An 18,525-nucleotide genomic window follows, 5' to 3' on the forward strand; every position below is an offset into this window, starting at 1 on the left:
AAAAAAAAAAACCAACAACACTATAACCATTTTAGAAAAACAATAGACTTCTCCATGACCTTTGGTCGGGTGAGGAGTTCTAGCACACGACAAAAAAAAGCCACCTTTTCCAAATCTTGAATATGTTAGTTCACACATTGACTTTTACATTGAAATGTGTAACAAATAAACTTAAAATCATTGACTCACTACATAAGCATGGAAGTATTTTAAACATAAAATATGTTCTATAGTATTCAGGAAGCATTTGGCACATGTCTCACTGTATGAGACCTAAAACTGGAAGTTAGTTGAAGAGTCAGGATAGTCTAAAAATGAATCCCTAACTAAAAGGAATACACAGGATTATGGTAGATAAAAAAGGTAAAAGAAGAGAAACTAGAAATCAGTCAATAAATGTTTTAGGGGTTAGCTCAGAGTGGCTAGCCTCTGCGTGACTTTTTAAATTTTCCATGTTGCATCTTCCAAACTTTCCATGCTGAGAATAATACTTTCATATAAGTTTCGAAATCAGTCTCACACTAAAGACAGTAAGACTGGAATAAGAAATAAGTAATGCTTGGGGGGAAAAAAATGCCTGAACTAAAGGTGGTACTGATGAAATTATTTGCAGGGCAGCCAAGGAGTCACAGATGTAGAGAACAGACTTATGGACATGGGCAAGGGGAAGGAAGGAGAGGGTCAGATATATGCAGAGTAACATGAAAATATATTACCTTACGTAAAAACAGATGCCAATGAAATTTGCTGTATGACTCAAGGGACTCAAACAGGGGCTCTGCAACAAGCTAGGGGTGGAATGGGGAGGGAAATGGGAGAGAGGTTCAGGAGGGAGGAGACATATGTATACCTGTGGCGCATTCATGCTGATGTTTGGCAACAAAATTCTGTAAAGCAACTATCCTTCAATTGAAAGAAAAAGTCATGTTTGGACTTACCAAACAAGGTCTTGTGTACTTCTAGCATGGCCTTCTGTTTCGTGCTGCCACCCTTAACTCATTCTTCCATATCATTAAACAGACTAGTCAAGTTTTTGCCAAAAATATCTTGAGCTCCTGCATTATGCTGATCCACTGCCTTCTCACGATCCAGTTTAGAATGGAGACCAAAGAAACCTTTTGTCGTGTCTTCAAGTATTTGAGGCCACACTATGTGACTTTTAAAAATAAATGTGGATAAGATGGATATGACCAAAGCAATCTAATGACAATATCTGTGCTTCATTCAAGACTTCTGCAGAGAACTAGTAAATTTTATATATAGTATCAGAAGAATTTTTTAAATGCATGCCAACGTTTATTTCTCCTCCGCTAGCCATGTGGACAAGGAAAACTGAGTTTACCAATCAATGTCCACAGTTATGCTCCCTCACCGATTTTTACCCAATATGTGTTACTCAGGCAGGAGACCCTGGTTCAGTTCCTGGGTCAGGAAGATCCGCTGGACAAGGGATAGGCTACACACTCGAGTAGTAGTGGGCTTTCCTTGTGGCTTATTTGGTAAAGAATCATTCCTCTTTCACAAGACTAGCTCAACTCCTTTCAAAGCAAATACAGGATGGTAATAACTATGCAGGACAAAGCTGATTCTGTATATTTATAGTACTCACTCATGAGCTTGACAGAGGTACTAGATCTGTTACCACATTTCTTGTTCTAAGTAATCTCCGCATTTGCAGGTGAAAGTGGCTCAGTTCGTGCCTGACTCTTTGCGGCCCCATGGACTATAGAGTCCGTGGAATTCTCTAGGCCAGAATACTGGAGTGGGTAGCATATCCCTTCTCCAGGGGATCTTCCCGACCCAGGACAGAAAGCGGGGTCTCCTGTGTTGCAGGCAGATTCTTTACCAACTGAGCTAGTAGGGCTTCCCTGGTCGCTGAGTTGCTAAAGAATATCTGCATAACTGTCTATCCACTTGGCATTAGCAATCTGTCTGTGAGCAGGGCCGGTCATAAGCAGCTTCTGTGAGAAAACAGAAGCATGTCTGTCTGACTTGCTTCTCCGCGGAGCTTTCACTCTTCTTGCGCTAGTGCACATGGCAAGTATTAGGTTCGGTTTCTAAGTGAGAAACTAATGGCTACATTCACAGCTGGCCACTGAGGTACTTAATGGCAGAGGCGAACCCAGCTCTCCCAAGCAGTAGCCAACATGAAATCAGCTATTTTCATTGTAGCCAAGTTCCTTGAGTTTGTAGTGTTATTTGCTGTGTGTTTCAAGAAGATGCCTTCACCCTGCCAGTAAGACATATTTCCATAACACATAGCCATGCACTCAATCGATGTGCATCCTCCAGTAAAGCCCAGCCCCGATGTCTTAGAGGAGCCTATCTGCCCATTGTCATAAGCCAGTCTAATTTTGTGTGAGACCGTGAAAACTCAGTGTCTTTATTACGCTTGTGTTTCTGACGGGAGGTCTGAGAAGGCACTTCTGAAGGTTTATTCCTACCAGTCGTTGTCATATTTATCGAGTCTTTATTTTATATTTTTTCTTATTTTTTACTTGTACCAGTTTCTTGCTACCAACCCCTCTCCCTCCACCCTCGTGCACACACGATCAGAATCCCGTGGACTTCAGCCCGCCAGACTCCTCTGTCCATGGATTTTTCCAAGCAAGAATACTGGAGTGGGTTGCCATTTCCTTCTCCATGTATGGAGTCTTTAAAGATTCCGTCACTGAGGTGTTGCTTCTCCACTTGTACATGCCCTTTCTCCCTAAGTGCAATAGAAGTCATCCCCACTTCCCAACATGTCTGTCTTCCGACCTCTGCAGAATATATTGCTTGAGCTCACCACAGCATCAGGATATTCTAGAAAGACTTCTGATTGCAGTCCCTTCGGGAGGTTACAAGTGCTTCAAACCTCAGTATTTTACAAAGCACTTTTTACAATCTCAGCTGAAAGGGAAGCCAACACTCAGTGAAAGTCACAGGCTTCCATGGCCTGGACTTGATTATGGGTTGTGCTTTCATAATCATCGTGTTTCATATACCAACTAAGATGTCACTGAGAATTTTTTTTTCTCATCTTTCTATCTTTCATGTTTATTTAGATATATTATGGGTTTTCCTATATACCTTCCGTTAGGGATGAGGGTCTTAAGTCAGTAGAACTTACTGCAACTGACTTCCAGTTAGCTGTGTTAGGACAGGAAAAAGAATGACCAGCTGCTGGATTCTTCAGTTTATGTACAAAAACATTATTCGTTTTCCTGTGTGCAGTCATCCGATTCTAACTTTCTGAAGTAGGCATTCAGAAAAATCACAAAACCGCCTAACTACAAGGCGGTCTCCCATGCAAGTACTGACCAGGCCCGGCCCTACTCAGTTTCCCAGATCAGAGGAGATAGGGCACGTTCAGGGTGCTATGGCTTTAGACCTAGGCGGCTGTCAGGCGCCCAAAGAGCTCCGCCTTGCGCCTCCCTTGCGTTCTGACCTGCCCTTCGGGCCTGGGGCCACAGCTCTCGAGCTGGCGCACGCTGCACTTGAGCCGCACGACCCGGACTGGACTCCGACCAACCAGGGCCGGCAGCTCGGGGGACAGCGGAGTGCGCCACGGCCCCACATACCGCCAGCCCCGGCCAGCACCCGTCTGGCCCGGCCGGGGCCTGGCGTACCTGCGGGACCAGGGGTGGGGGTGGGTGGGTAGAGCAGCGAGGACGTCGCGGTGCCCCCTCACCCCCTGCCCCCCACCATTCCGTTCGCTGCGTGGCTTCGGCCCTGGCCCGCGGTAACCGGAACCTCCTGCGGGCTTAGAGGCAGCCCAGCCGGGGCGCCAGGTTCACGTCCTGCCCGCTGCGCAAACCCCCTGGAGCGCCTCAGCCCTGCCTTTTCGCCCTACTCAGACCCGCCCTGCCCCCACTCTGCCAGCCCAGCACAAGTCTTTCCTGAGAGAACAGAGGAGCGATAGCCAGGCACACGGACAGGCACTCGCATGCACCCACGCCAGGTGAGACAGAGGCAGAAAGAGACGAGGGCTCAGAGAGAGACTCGAAGACAGCTTGTGGGCAGGGGGGGACTCGGGCAGGATGCCGGGCAGCTGCAGAGGCCACACGGTCCTGAGCAGGGAATGCGATGGGGGCAGGGGGAAGCCGCTGAGTAGGGGCGGGCCTGGAGAGGCCCAGGGTGCGAGGGCACCTGAGATCTCCTTGCTCCGTGCCCTGTCCCCGTCCTCCCTACCCCCTGCACGAACATCACGCCTGGGCGCTCTGACACTAGCTTCTCCGGAGTTTGGTCACCTGAATTTCTATCCTTGTGCTCAAATGAGTGATGACAGTGTATTGAACAGCTAGGTCATTTCCAAATAAATTAAGCTTAGTGTTTCACAGGACACCCGGACATGAATGCAGAGACCAGCACGGATGCATGGACACCAACCTTGGTAACTGGACAACCAATGGGAAATTACTGTCTGACTCAGGAGAGAGAAAGAAACCCAAACAGATGGAATGAAATGAACAGAAAAACAAACTTTGCAACTCACACCCTAATACAATTACAAAAAAAAAAAAAATCAATATAACCATTTTAGAAAAACAATAGACCTCTCCATGACCTTTGGTCGGATGAGGAGTTCTAGCACACGACAAAAAAAGCCACCTTTTCCAAATCGGGAATATGTTAGTTCACACATTGACTTTTACATTGAAATGTGTAACAAATAAACTTAAAATCATTGACTCACTACATAAGCATGGAAGTATTTTAAACATAAAATATGTTCTATAGTATTCAGGAAGCATTTGGCACATGTCTCACTGTATGAGACCCAAAACTGGAATTTAGTTGAAGAGTCAGGATAGTCTAAATATGAATCCCTAACTAAAAGGAATACACAGGATTATGGTAGATAAAAAAGGTAAAAGAATAGAAACTAGAAATCAGTCAATAAATGTTTGAGGGGTTAGCTTATAGTGACTAGCCTCTGCGTGACTTTTTAAATTTTTCATTTTTGCATCTTCCAAATTTTCCATGGTGAGAATAATACTTTGATATCAGCTTGGAAATTGGTCTCACACTAAAGAGAGTAAGACTGGAATAAGAAATATGAAATGTTTGGTGGAAAAAAAAAATGCTTGAACTAAAGATGGTACTGATGAAATTATTTGCAGGGCAGCCAAGGAGTCACAGATGTAGAGAACAGACTTATGGACATGGGCAGGGGGGAGGAAGGAGAGGGTGAGCTGAATGCAGAGTAACATGAAAATATATTACCATACGTAAAAACAGATGCCAATGAAATTTGCTGTATGACTCAGGGGACTAAAACCGGGGCTTTGCAACAAGCTAGGGGTGGAATGGGGAGGGAAATGGGAGAGAGGTTCAGGAGGGAGGAAACATATGTATACCTGTGGCTCATTCATGCTGATGTTTGGCAACAAAATTCTGTAAAGCAACTATCTTTCAATTGAAAGAAAAAGTCATGTTTAGACTTACCAAACAAGGTCTTGTGTACTTCTAGCATGGCCTTCTGTTTCGTGCTGCCACCCTTAACTCATTCTTCCATATCATTAAACAGACTAGTCAAATTTTTGCCAAAAATATCTTGAGCTCCTGCATTATGCTGATCCACTGCCTTCTCACGATCCAGTTTAGAATGGAGACGAAAGAAACCTTTTGTCGTGTCTTCAAGTATTTGAGGCCACACTATGTGACTTTTAAAAATAAATGTGGATAAGACGGATATGACCTAAGCATTCTAATGACAATATCTGTGCTTCATTAAAGACTTCTGCAGAGAACTAGTAAATTTTATATATAGTATCAGAAGAATTTTTTAAATGCATGCCAACGATTATGTCTCCTTCGCTAGCCATCTGGACAAGGAAAACTGAGTTTACCAATCAATGTCCATAGTTATGCTCCCTCACCGATTTTTACCCAATATGTGTTACTCAGGCAGAAGACCGTGGTTGAGTTCCTGGGTCAGGAAGATCCGCTGGAGAAGGGATAGGCTACCCACTCCAGTATTCGTGGGCTTTCCTTGTGGCTCAGTTGGTAAAGAATCATTCCTCTTTCAGAAGACTAGCTCAACTCCTCTCAAAGCAAATACAGGATGGTAATAACTATGCAGGACAAAGCTGATTCTGTATATTTATAGTACTCACTCATGAGCTTGACAGAGGTACTAGATCTGTTACCACATTTCTTTTTCTAAGTAATATCCGCATGTGCAGGTGAAAGTAGCTCAGTTCGTGCCTGACTCTTTGCGGCCCCAAGGACTATAGAGTCCATGGAATTCTCTACGCCAGAATACTGGAGTGGGTAGCATATCCCTTCTCCAGGGGATCTTCCCGACCCAGGACTGAAAGCAGGGTCTCCTGCGTTGCAGGCAGATTCTTTACCAACTGAGCTAGTAGGGCTTCCCTGGTGGCTCAATTGCTAAAGAATATCTGCATAACTGTCTATCGATTTGGCATTAGCAATCTCTCTGTGAGCAGGGCCGGTCATAAGCAGCTTCTGTGAGAAAACAGAAGCATGTCTGTCTGACTTGCTTCTCCGCAGAGCTTTCAATGTTCTTGCGCTAGTGCACATGGCAAGTATTAGGTTCGGTTTCTAAGTGAGAAACTAATGGCTACATTCACAGCTGGCCACTGAGGTACTTAATGGGAGAGACGAACCCAGCTCTGTCAAGCAGTAGCCGACATGAAATCAGCTAATTTCATTGTAGCCAAGTTCCTTGAATTTGTAGTGTTATTTGCTGTGTTCTTCAAGAAGACGCCTTCGCCCAGCCAGTAAGACGTATTTCCATAAGACACAGCCATGCACTCAATCGAAGTGCATCCTCCAGTAAAGCCCAGCCCCGATGTCTTAGAGGAGCCTCTCTGCCCATTGTCATAAGCCAGTCTAATTTTGTGTGAGACCGTGAAAACTCAGTGTATTTATACGCTTGTGCTTCTGACGGGAGGTCTGAGAAGGCACTTCTGAAGGTTTATTCCTACCAGTCATTGTCATATTTATCGAGTCTTTATTTTATATTTTTTCTTATTTTTTACTTCTCCCAGTTTCTTGCTTCCAACCCGTCTCCCTCCACCCTCGTGCACACACGATCAGTCATGGAATCCCGTGGACTTCAGCCCGCCAGACTCCTCTGTCCATGGATTTTTCCAGGCAAGAATACTGGAGTGGGTTGCCATTTCCTTCTCCATGTATGGAGTCTTTAAATATTCCGTCACTGAGGTGTTGCTTCTCCACTTGTACATGCCCTTTCTCCCTAAGTGCAGTAGAAGTCATCCCCACTTCCCAACATGTCTGTCTTCCGACCTCTGCAGAATGTATTGCTTGAGTTCACCACAGCGACAGGATATTCTAGAAAGCCTTCTGATTGCAGTCTCTTCAGGAGGTTACAAGTGTTAAACCTCAGGATTTTACAAAGAACTTTTTACAACCTCAGCTGAAAGGGAAGTCAACACTCAGTGAAAGTCACAGGCTTCCATGGCCTGGACTTGATTATGGGTTGTGCTTTCATAATCATCGTGTTTCATATACCAACTAAGATGTCAATGAGAATTTTTTTTTTCTCATCATTCTATCTTTCATGTTTATTTAGATATACTATGGGTTTTCCTATATACCTTCCGTTAGGGATGAGGGTCTTAAGTCAGTAGAACTTACTGCAGCTGACTTCCAGTTAGCTGTGTTAGGACAGGAAAAAGAATGACCAGCTGCTGGATTCTTAAGATTATGTACGAAAACTTTTTTCGTTTTCCTGTGTGCAGTCATCCAATTCTAACTTTCTGCAGTAGGCATTCAGAAAAATCAAAAAACCGCCTAACTACTAGGCGGTCTCCCATGCAAGTACTGACCAGGCCCGGCCCTACTCAATTTCCCAGATCAGAGGAGATAGGGCCCGTTCAGGGTGCTAAGGCCTTAGACCGAGGCGGCTGTCAGGCGCCCCAAGAGCTCCGCTTTGAGACTCCCTTGCGTTCTGACCTGCCCTTCGGGCCTGGGGCCACAGCTCTCGACCTGGCGCGTGCTGCACTTGAGCCGCATGACCCGCGACTGGACTCCGACCAACCAGAGCCGGCAGCTCGGGGGCCAGCGGAGGGCGCCAGGGACCCGCACATCACCAGCCCCGGCCAGCAACCGTCTGGCCCGGCCAGGGCCTGGGGTGCCTGCAGGACCTGGGGTGGGGGGAGGGGGTTGGGTAGAGCAGCGAGGACATCTCGGTGCCCCCTCACCCCCTGTCACCCACCATCCCGTTCGCTGCTCAGGGTCAGGTGGCTCTGGACTAGCGGGGCTTCGGCCCGGGTCCGCGGTCGCCGGAGCCTCCTGCGGGCTTAGGGGCAGCCCAGCCGGGGCCCCAGGCGCCCGTCCTGCCGGCTGCGCAAACCCCCTGGAGCGCCTCAGCCCCGTCATTTCGCCCTACCGAGGCCCGCCCTGCCCCCACGCCGCGGGCCCAGCACAGGACCTTCCTGGGAGAGCGGACGAGCGACAGACAGGGTCACGGACAGGCACTCGCACGCACCCACGCCAGGTGAGACAGAGGCAGAAAGAGTCGAGGGTTCAGAGAGAGACTGGAAGACAGCGTGTGGGCAGGGGGGGCCTAGGGCAGGATGCCGGGCAGCTGCAGAAACCACCCGGCCCTGAGCAGCCAAAGCGATGGGGGCGGGGGGAGGCCACTGAGCAGTGGCGTACCTGGAGAGGCCCATGGTGGGAGGACACCAGAGACCTCCACGCTCCGCGCCCCGCCCCCTCCCCCCAACCCCCTGCACGCATGCCACGCTGGGGCGCTCTGACACTAGCTTCTCTGGAGTTATGTCACTTGAATTTCTCTCCCTCTGCTCAACTGAGTGATGACAGTGTATTGAACAGCTAGGTCATTTCCAAATAAATTAAGCTTAGTGTTTCCCAGGACACCCGGACATGTATGGAGAGACCAGCACGGATGCATGGACACCAACCTTGGTAACTGGACAACCAATGGGAAATTACTGTCTGACTCAGGAGAGAGAAAGAAACCCGAACAGATGTAATGAAATGATCAGAAACACAAGCTTTGCAACTCACACCCTAATTCAATTACCAGAAAATAAACAACACTATAACCATTTTAGAAAAACTACACACCTCTCCATGACCTTTGGTCGGGTGAGGAGTTCAAACACACAGCAAAAAAAAGCCAACTTTTCCAAGTCGTGAATATGTTAGTTCACACATTGACTTTTACATTGAAATGTGTAACAAATAAACTTAAAATCATTGACTCACTACGTAAGCATGGAAATATTTTAAACATAAAATATATTCTATAGTACTCAGGAAGCAATTTGCACATTTGTAAGTGTATCAGACCCAAAACTCGAACGTAGTGGAAGAGTCAGGATAGTCTAAAAATGAATCCCTAACTAAAAGGAACACACAGGATTACTGTAGATAAAAAAGGTTAAAGAAGAGAAGCTAGAAATCAGTCAATAAATGTCTTAGGGGTTGGCTTAGAGTGACTAGCCTCTGCGTGACTCTTTAAATTTTTCATGTTTGCAGCTTCCAAATTTTCCATGGTGAGAATATTACTTTCGCCTCCAAACCAGAGTGACTTGGGGACACAAAGGTAGAAGTCGATAATTTTCTTTGCCTATGTCCGAATATTTACAGTCAGAGTTAGAAAAGGAGGAGTCTGTCCCTTGTCTAGATGATGTCAATCCCCAGGTGTGGGATGTCTCCAGCCCTGGTTTAGCCATAAATGTTCCACCAGTAAAGATTTCTCTGAGACCAAATGCTCCCTAGCCCTGGAAAAGACAATATCCCTTAAAACCATTAGGTCTTGAGGGTCTTAGAACATTAGTTAACAAATACCGAGATACTGGAACTCGAATCAGCTGTGAGTCCCCCTGCAACACCCCAATCTTGCCCGTTCAAAACCAGATGGATCTTACCGATTCGTCCAGGATCTAAGAGCTGTTAATGAAGCTGTGGTTCCCATCCACCCCATAGTCCCAAACCCATATACCCTCCTATCCCAAGTCCCAGGAAATGCCAAGTACTTCTCAGTCTTAGACCTTCAAGGTGCTTTCTTTTGCATTCCTCTCCATCCTGAATCCCAAAAACTCTTTGCTTTTGAGTGGCGGGACTTGGGAACAAGAGAGACCATACAACTCTCGACTGGACTCGACTACCCCAAGGGTTTAGGGACAGCCCTCATATCTTCGGGACTTCCTCGGGGAGAGAACTAAGGGAATTAACTTTAACAAACAGTAGTCTAATACAGTATGTGGATGACTTGCTCATAGCTAGGCCAGATTTTACCAGCTCTCAAATGGACACTATTTAAAACGCTAACTTTCCTGTATGAAAAGGGTTATCGAGTATCGCCCAAGTAGGCTCAGATTAGCTTAACCCAAGTAAAATACCTTGGATTTATAATTACGGAGAGAAAAAGAATGCCTGACCCCGAGGGGAGATCCCTCATCTTAAATACCCCGTACCCCCAAACAAAACAACAGCTTAGGGGATTTTTAGGAAGGACCGGGTTTTGCAGGATCTGGATTCCTAATTATGGCAATCTGGCCAGACCCCTATATAAAAATTTAAGGGGGAAAGAGGAAGAGCCACTCGACTGGCATGAGACCTGCAAGGTGGCCTTTAATGCCCTAAAAGAGTCCATAACTACAGCCTCAGCTTTAGGCCTCCCCAACCTGGAGAAGCCTTTTAGACTCTATGTTTCTGAAAGGACAGGAACTGCTCTTGGGGTGTTAGAGCAGATGATGGGGCCCGTATTACAACCTGTGGCTTATCTCTCAAAATAACTAGATGAGGTGGCCAGAGGGTGGTCCACTTGCCTCCGGGCAGTAGCAGCCACCGCTCTTATGGTTAAGGAGGCATCTCAGCTGACCCTGCGTCAGCCCACCACAGTGTATACGCCACACCGGGTGCAAGCAGTCTTGGAAACGAGAGGGGACAGGTGGATGACGGGTGAAGGATCACCCAACACCAAGCCCTCCTCCTTGACACTCCAGAAATAAAGTTGAGGGTCTGCCAGACTTTAAATCCAGCAACCTTACTGCCAGATCCCCCTACCTCCCCTCTGGATCACCAATGCATACAAATCAAAGACGAGTTATACTCTTCTCGCCGGGACCTATCAGAGACACCTTTATCTGACCCAGAGGAAAACTGGCACACAGATGGCAGCAGTTTTGTAGAAAAGGGGGAGAGGAAAGCAGGATATGCTGTAGCGAGCCTGGAAGAAACTAAGGAAAGTGGGTCTCCTCCCCCAGATACCTCAGCCCAGAAAGCTGAACTTTTGCCCTGACAAGAGCTTTGGAGTTAGGAGAAGGAAAGAGGATTAATGTGTGTATGGACTCTAAGTATGCTTTCCTCATTCTGCATGCCCGTGCAGCAATTTGGAAAGAAAGAGGGATGCTCAGTGCCCGAAGCTCTGCTATTAAAGAGAAAGAGCTCATTCTCAGGCTCCTGGAGGCAGTCAAACTTCCTGCAAAATTAGCTGTCATCCACTGCAAGAGTCACCAAAAGGGGCAAGAAAAAGAGGCTCAGGGAAATAGGAAATCTGATCAAGAGGCAGGACGAGCTGCCGGGGAAGCTACCTCTGCCACTGCTATCTGCCCCCTTTTCCCCAAGGAAACCCTGACTCCAGATTTTACCCCAGGGGGACATTCCCGATATGCAGAGCGGGGCTGGGAGATTGGGTCACATAGGTGGTTTCAGCATGATCAGGCCCAAATAATACTCCCTGATTCTCAGGTTTAAAACATTACTAACTCCTTACATAAGAGCGCCCATTTTGGAAAAGATAATCTAGAAATCTTGCTTAAGCCTATTCTATCCCATCCCCAGTTAGCTAAGGTTGTTAACAGGTCACACAAAATTGTGATACCTGTCTAAAAAATAACCCAAAAACCAGACCTCCTCTAATTACACCTGTCCATCATCGGGGATCATACCCAGGAGTGGACTGGCAAGTAGAATTTACAGCCATGCCCAAGACCCAAGGGTTTACTTACTTGCTAGTCTTTATTGACACATTCACAGGATGGATCGAAGCGTTCCCTACTGAGACTGAGAGAGCTACAGAAGTCTGTAAAGCTCTGCTGAAGGAGATAGTGCCTAGGTTTGGGCTGCCTGGGTCACTTCAGAGTGACAACGGGCCCTCACTTAAAGCCACGATACCCCAGAACCTAGCCGCATGCTTAGGCATAAAATACGAGCTCCGCTCATCCTGGAGGCCTCAAGCTTCAGGAAAGGTTGAGAGCACCAACCAGACTCTTAAAAGGGCTCTGGATAAGCTATGTCAGAAACACATAATAAGTGGACACATATGCTGCCCATAGCCCTCATGAGGCTACGGACATCCCCCAAACGGCCACTATTGTTAAGTCCTTATGAAATGATGTATGGACGACCATTCTTAACTTCTGATTTGTTTCTTGACGAGGATGCCAATACACTCTTAAAACATATAATTGACCTGGGAAGGTTTCAGCAAGAACTCCAACGTTATGGAGAACAAACCACAGGAAGACTTGAAAAATCCCCAGGTAAAGCCAGGGGAACAAGTATCAGTAAAGACATGGCAAGAAAAAGGGAGTCCAAACCAGCTGTCCGAGAAATGGACAGGGCCATATCAGGTTGTTCTAGTGACTTCAACTGCTGTAAAAGTGAAGGGTCTATCTGCCTGTGTCCACAATTCTAGAATAAATCCCTATGGCCTACAGGAGGGGGAGACAGAATCTGAGACTCCAAAGCCAGAGGACAGCTATTCCTGTGAACCTGTTGAAGATCTCAGGCTCTTGTTCAAGCAGAACCCCATCAATCCTGCCTCAGATAAGTAAAATGCATCATATGATGTTCTTCCTCTTTCTAATCATATCTCCCTGTATGGCTATTGATCTCTCCCTAAACGAGGCATGTTCACTTGCAAACCAAACTGCTTCTCAATTGAACCTAAGCAGCCCGGGCTGCATCTGCATTAATGACAAAGGTTGGGGGTATGTCCAACCCATCCCAGGGTATCACTATCAAAGGCCCACCCTTCCAGCCGAGCTATGGGCTGTTACTCAGCGCCCCCATGTGGTCGTAATATGGCCTTTTGGGGAAAGGGGGAAGAAAAACTTCATGTCTTGGTACCAGCAACAACTGTCTCTATTTACCCCCTGGATGACATCTGCAATCCCACCTGAGCCCTTATTTTCTCTCATGACTAAAATCCCCCAAGTGACCTTCCCTATCTCTCTAAAAAGCCACTCCCTAACAGGGGTGTCAGTGAGAAATCTAGACGACTCACAATGTGGGGTGACCGTCACTTTTGAAACTGATGGGAAAAACCGGGACAGGCCCTGCAGCTGGGAGACCAGCCGACGCCACCCCCGGCCAGCACGCGCCTGGCCCAGCGCGGGGCGCTTCCCGGAGGCCGAGCGGCCTGGCGAGGCTGCGGGAATTCTGGTGGGGGTTGGGAATTGGGGTGGATTGAGCGGGGAGGACGTCTCGGTGCCCCCCCACCCCCCGCCCCCCACCATCCCATTCGCTGCTCAGGGTCACGTGGCTCCGGACGAGTGGGGCGTCGGCCCGAGGCTGCGGTCCCCAGAGCCTCCTGCGGGCTTAGGGGCAGCCCAGCCGGGGCTCCAGGCGCCCATCCTGCCGGCTGTGCAAACACCCTGGAGTGCCTCAGCCCCGCCCTGTCCCCAAACCGAGGCCCGCCCTGCCCCCACGCCACCGGCCCAGCACAGGACCTTCCTGAGAGAATGGACGAGCGACAGCCAGGCACACGGACAGGCACTCGCACGCACCCACGCCAGGTGAGACAGAGGCAGAAAGAGTTGAGGGTTCAGAGAGAGACTGGAAGACAGCGTGTGGGCAGGGGGGGCCTCGGGTAGGATGCCGGGCAGCTGCAGAGACCATCCGGCCCTGAGCAGCCAAAGCGAAGGGGGCGGGGGAGGCCAGTGAGCAGCGGCGGGCTTGGAGAGGCCCAGGGTGGGAGGACACCTGAGATCTCCGCACTCCGCACCCCGCCCCCCTCCTCCCAACCCCCTGCACGCATGCCACGCCGGGGCGCTCTGTCACTAGCTTCTCTGGAGTTTTGTCACTTGAATTTCTCTCCCTCTGCTCAACTGAGTGATGACAGTGTATTGCACAGCTAGGTCATTTCCAAATAAATTAAGCTTAGTGTTTCACAGGACACCCGGACATGAATGCAGAGACCAGCACGGATGCATGGACACCAACCTTGGTAACTGGACAACCAATGGGATATTACTGTCTGACTCAGGAGAGAGAAAGAAACCCGAACAGATGGAATGAAATGAACAGAAACACAGGCTTTGCAACTCACACCCTAATTCAATTACCAGAAAATAAACAACACTATAACCATTTTAGAAAAACTACACACCTCTCCATGACCTTTGGTCGGGTGAGGAGTTCAAACACACAGCAAAAAAAAGCCAACTTTTCCAAGTCGTGAATATGTTAGTTCACACATTGACTTTTACATTGAAAAGTGTAACAAATAAAATCATTGACTCACTACATAAGCATGGAAGTATTTTAAACATAAAATATATTCTATAGTACTCAGGAAGCAATTTGCACATCTGTAAGTGTATCAGACCCAAAACTCGAACGTAGTGGAAGAGTCAGGATAGTCTAAAAATGAATCCCTAACTAAAAGGAACACACAGGATTACTGTAGATAAAAAAGGTTAAAGAAGAGAAGCTAGAAATCAGTCAATAAATGTCTTAGGGGTTAGCTTAGAGTGACTAGCCTCTGCGTGACTCTTTAAATTTTTCATGTGTGCAGCTTCCAAATTTTCCATGGTGAGAATAATACTTTCGCCTCCAAACCAGAGTGACTTGGGGACACAAAGGTAGAAGTCGATAACTTTCGTTGCCTATGTCTGAATATTTACAGTCAGAGGTAGAAAAGGAGGAGTCTGTCCCTTGTCTAGATGATGTCAATCCCCAGGTGTGGGATGTCTCCAGCCCTGGTTTAGCCATAAATGTTCCACCAGTAAAGATTTCTCTGAGACCAAATGCTCCCTAGCCCTGGAAAAGACAATATCCCTTAAAACCAGAAGCTCTTGAGTGTCTTAGACCATTAGTTAACAAATACCGAGATACTGGAACTCGAATCAGCTGTGAGTCCCCCTGCAACACCCCAATCTTGCCCGTTCAAAAACCAGATGGATCTTACCGATTCGTCCAGGATCTAAGAGCTGTTAATGAAGCTGTGGTTCCTATCCACCCCATAGTCCCAAACCCATATATCCTCCTATACCAAGTCCCAGGAATTGCCAAGTACTTCTCAGTCTTGGACCTTCAAGGTGCTTTCTTTTGCATTCCTCTCCATCCTGAATCCCAAAAACTCTTTGCTTTTGAGTGGCGGGACTTGGAAACAAGAGAGACCATACAACTCTCGACTGGACTCGACTACCCCAAGGGTTTAGGGACAGCCCTCATATCTTCGGGACTTCCTCGGGGAGAGAACTAAGGGAATTAACTTTAACAAACAGTAGTCTAATACAGTATGTGGATGACTTGCTCATAGCTAGGCCAGATTTTACCAGCTTTCAAATGGACACTATTTAAAACGCTAACTTTCCTGTATGAAAAGGGTTATCGAGTATCCCCCAAGTAGGCTCAGATTAGCTTAACCCAAGTAAAATACCTTGGATTTATAATTACGGAGAGAAAAAGAATGCCTGACCCCGAGGTGAGATCCCTCATCTTAAATACCCCGTACCACCAAACAAAACAACAGCTTAGGGGATTTTTAGGAAGGACCGGGTTTTGTAGGATCTGGATTCCTAATTATGGCAATCTGGCAAGACCCCTGTATGAAAATTTAAGGGGGAAAGAGGAAGAGCCACTCGAGTGGCATGAGACCTGCAAGGTGGCCTTTAATGCCCTAAAAGAGTCCATCACTACAGCCCCAGCTTTAGGCCTCCCCAACCTGGAGAAGCCTTTTAGACTCTATGTTTCTGGAAGGACAGGAACTGCTCTTGGGGTGTTAGGGCAGATGATGGGGCCCGTATTACAACCTGTGGCTTATCTCTCAAAATAACTAGATGAGGTGGCCAGAGGGTGGCCCACTTGCCTCCGGGCAGTAGCAGCCACTGCTCTTATGGTTAAGGAGGCATCTAAGCTGACCCTGGGTCAGCCCACCACGGTGTATACGCCTCACCGTGTGGAAGCAGTCTTGGAAACGAAAGGGGACAGGTGGATGACAGGGGGAAGCGTCACCCAATACCAAGCCCTCCTCCTTGACACTCCAGAAATAAAGTTGAGGGTCTGCCAGACTTTGAATCCAGCAACCTTACTGCCAGATCCCCCTACCTCCCCTCTGGATCACCAATGCATACAAATCACAGACGAGTTATACTCTTCTCGCCGGGACCTATCAGAGACACCTTTATCTGACCCAGAGGAAAACTGGCACACAGATGGCAGCAGTTTTGTAGAAAATGGAGAGAGGAAAGCAGGATATTCTGTAGCGAGCCTGGAAGAAACTAATGAAAGTGGGTCTCTTCCCCCAGACACCTCAGCCCAGAAAGCTGAACTTTTTGCCCTGACAAGAGCTTTGGAGTTAGGAGAAGGAAAGAGGATTAATGTGTGTATGGACTCTAAGTATGCTTTCCACATTCTGCATGCCCGTGCAGCAATTTGGAAAGAAAGAGGGATGCTCAGTGCCCGAAGCTCTGCTATTAAACACAAAGAGCTCATTCTCAGGCTCCTGGAGGCAGTCAAACTTCCTGCAAAATTAGCTGTCATCCACTGCAAGAGTCACCAAAAGGGGCAAGAAAAAGAGGCTCAGGGAAATAGGAAAGCTGATCAAGAGGCAGGATGAGCTGCCCGGGAAGCTACCTCTGCCACTGCTATCTGCCCCCTTTTCCCCAAGGAAACCCTGACTCCAGATTTTACCCCAGGGGGACATTCCCGATATGCTGAGCGGGGCTGGGAGATTGGGTCACATGGGTGGTTTCAGCCTGATCAGGCCCAAATAATACTCCCTGATTCTCAGGTTTAAAACATTACTAACTCGTTCCATAAGAGCGCCCATTTTGGAAAAGAAAATCTAGAAATCTTGCTTAAGCCTATTCTCTCCCATCCGCAGTTAGCTAAGGTTGTTAAACAGGTCACACAAAATTGTGACACCTGTCTAAAAAATAACCCAAAAACCAGACCTCCTCTAATTACACCTGTCCAACACCGGGGATCATACCCAGGAGCGGACTGGCAATGCCGCTCCGCATTTAGATTTACAGCCATGCCCAAAACCCAAGGGTTTTCTTACTTGCTAGTCTTTATTGACACATTCACAGGATGGATCGAAGCGTTCCCTACTGAGACAGAGAGAGCTACAGAAGTCTGTAAAGCTCTGGTAAAGGAGATAGTGCCTAGGTTTGGGCTGCCTCGGTCACTTCAGAGTGACAACGGGCCCTCACTTACAGCCACGATACCCCAGAACCTAGCCACATGCTTAGGCATAAAATACCGGCTCCGCTCATCCTGGAGACCTAAAGCTTCAGGAAAGGTAGAGAGAGCCAACCAGACCCTTAAAAGGGCTCTGGCTAAGCTATGTCAGAAACACATAATAAGTGGACACATATGCTGCCCATAACCCTCATGAGGCTACGGACATCCCCCAAACGGCCACTATTGTTAAGTCCTTATGAAATGATGTATGGACGTCCATTCTTTACTTTTGATTTGTTTTTTGACGATGATGCCAATACACTCTTAAAACATATAAATGACCTGGGAAGGTTTCCGCAAGAACTCCAATGGTATGGAGAACAAACCACAGGAAGTCTTGAAAAATCCCCAGGTAAAGCCAGGGGATCAAGTATCAGTAAAGACCTGGCAAGAAAAAGGGAATCCAACCAGCTGTCCGAGAAATGGACAGGGCCATATCAGGTGGTTCTAGTGACTTCAACTGCTGTAAAAGTGAAGGGTCTATCTGCCTGGGTCCACAATTCTAGAATAAAACCCTATGGCCTACAGGAGGGGGAGACAGAAACTGAGACTCCAAAGCCAGAGGACAGCTATTCCTGTGAACCTGTTGAAGATCTCAGGCTCTTGTTCAAGCAGAACCCCATCAATCCTGCCTCAGATAAGTAAAATGCATCATATGATGTTCTTCCTCTTTCTAATCATATCTCCCTGTATGGCTATTGATCTCTCCCTAAACGAGGCATGTTCACTTGCAAACCACACTGCTTCTCAACAAAACCTAAGCAGCCCGGGCTGCATCTGTATTAATGACACAGGTTGGGGATATGTCCAACCCATCCCAGGGTATCAATATCAAAGGCCCACCCTTCCAGCCGAGCTATGGGCTGTTACTCAGCGCCCCCATGTGGTCGTAATATGGCCTTTTGGGAAAAGGGGGAAAAAAACTTCATGTCTTGGTACCAGCAACAACGGTCTCTATCTACCCCCTGGATGACATCTGCAATCCCACCTGAGACCTTATTTTCTCTCATGACTAACATCCCCCAAGTGACCTTCCCTATCTCTCTAAAAAGCCACTCCCTAACAGGGGTGTCAGTGAGAAATCTAGACGACTCACAATGTGGG

At 47.5% G+C, this 18,525-nt stretch overlaps 1 long non-coding RNA gene across 1 annotated transcript; it reads left to right on the forward strand.

The window, feature by feature from the left end:
• The first annotated feature begins 8,284 nt into the window (after nt 1-8,284).
• LOC136155338 (uncharacterized) lies at nt 8,285-18,052 on the forward strand. The gene is made up of 3 exons (XR_010660791.1): nt 8,285-8,470; nt 8,849-8,901; nt 17,950-18,052. It is a non-coding gene; the product is annotated as an uncharacterized lncRNA (long non-coding RNA).
• The last annotated feature ends 473 nt before the right edge of the window (nt 18,053-18,525 follow it).

The sequence above is a fragment of the Muntiacus reevesi genome, unplaced genomic scaffold, assembly GCF_963930625.1.
Source record: "Muntiacus reevesi unplaced genomic scaffold, mMunRee1.1 SCAFFOLD_154, whole genome shotgun sequence".
In the NCBI taxonomy this organism is placed as follows: domain Eukaryota; kingdom Metazoa; phylum Chordata; class Mammalia; order Artiodactyla; family Cervidae; genus Muntiacus; species Muntiacus reevesi.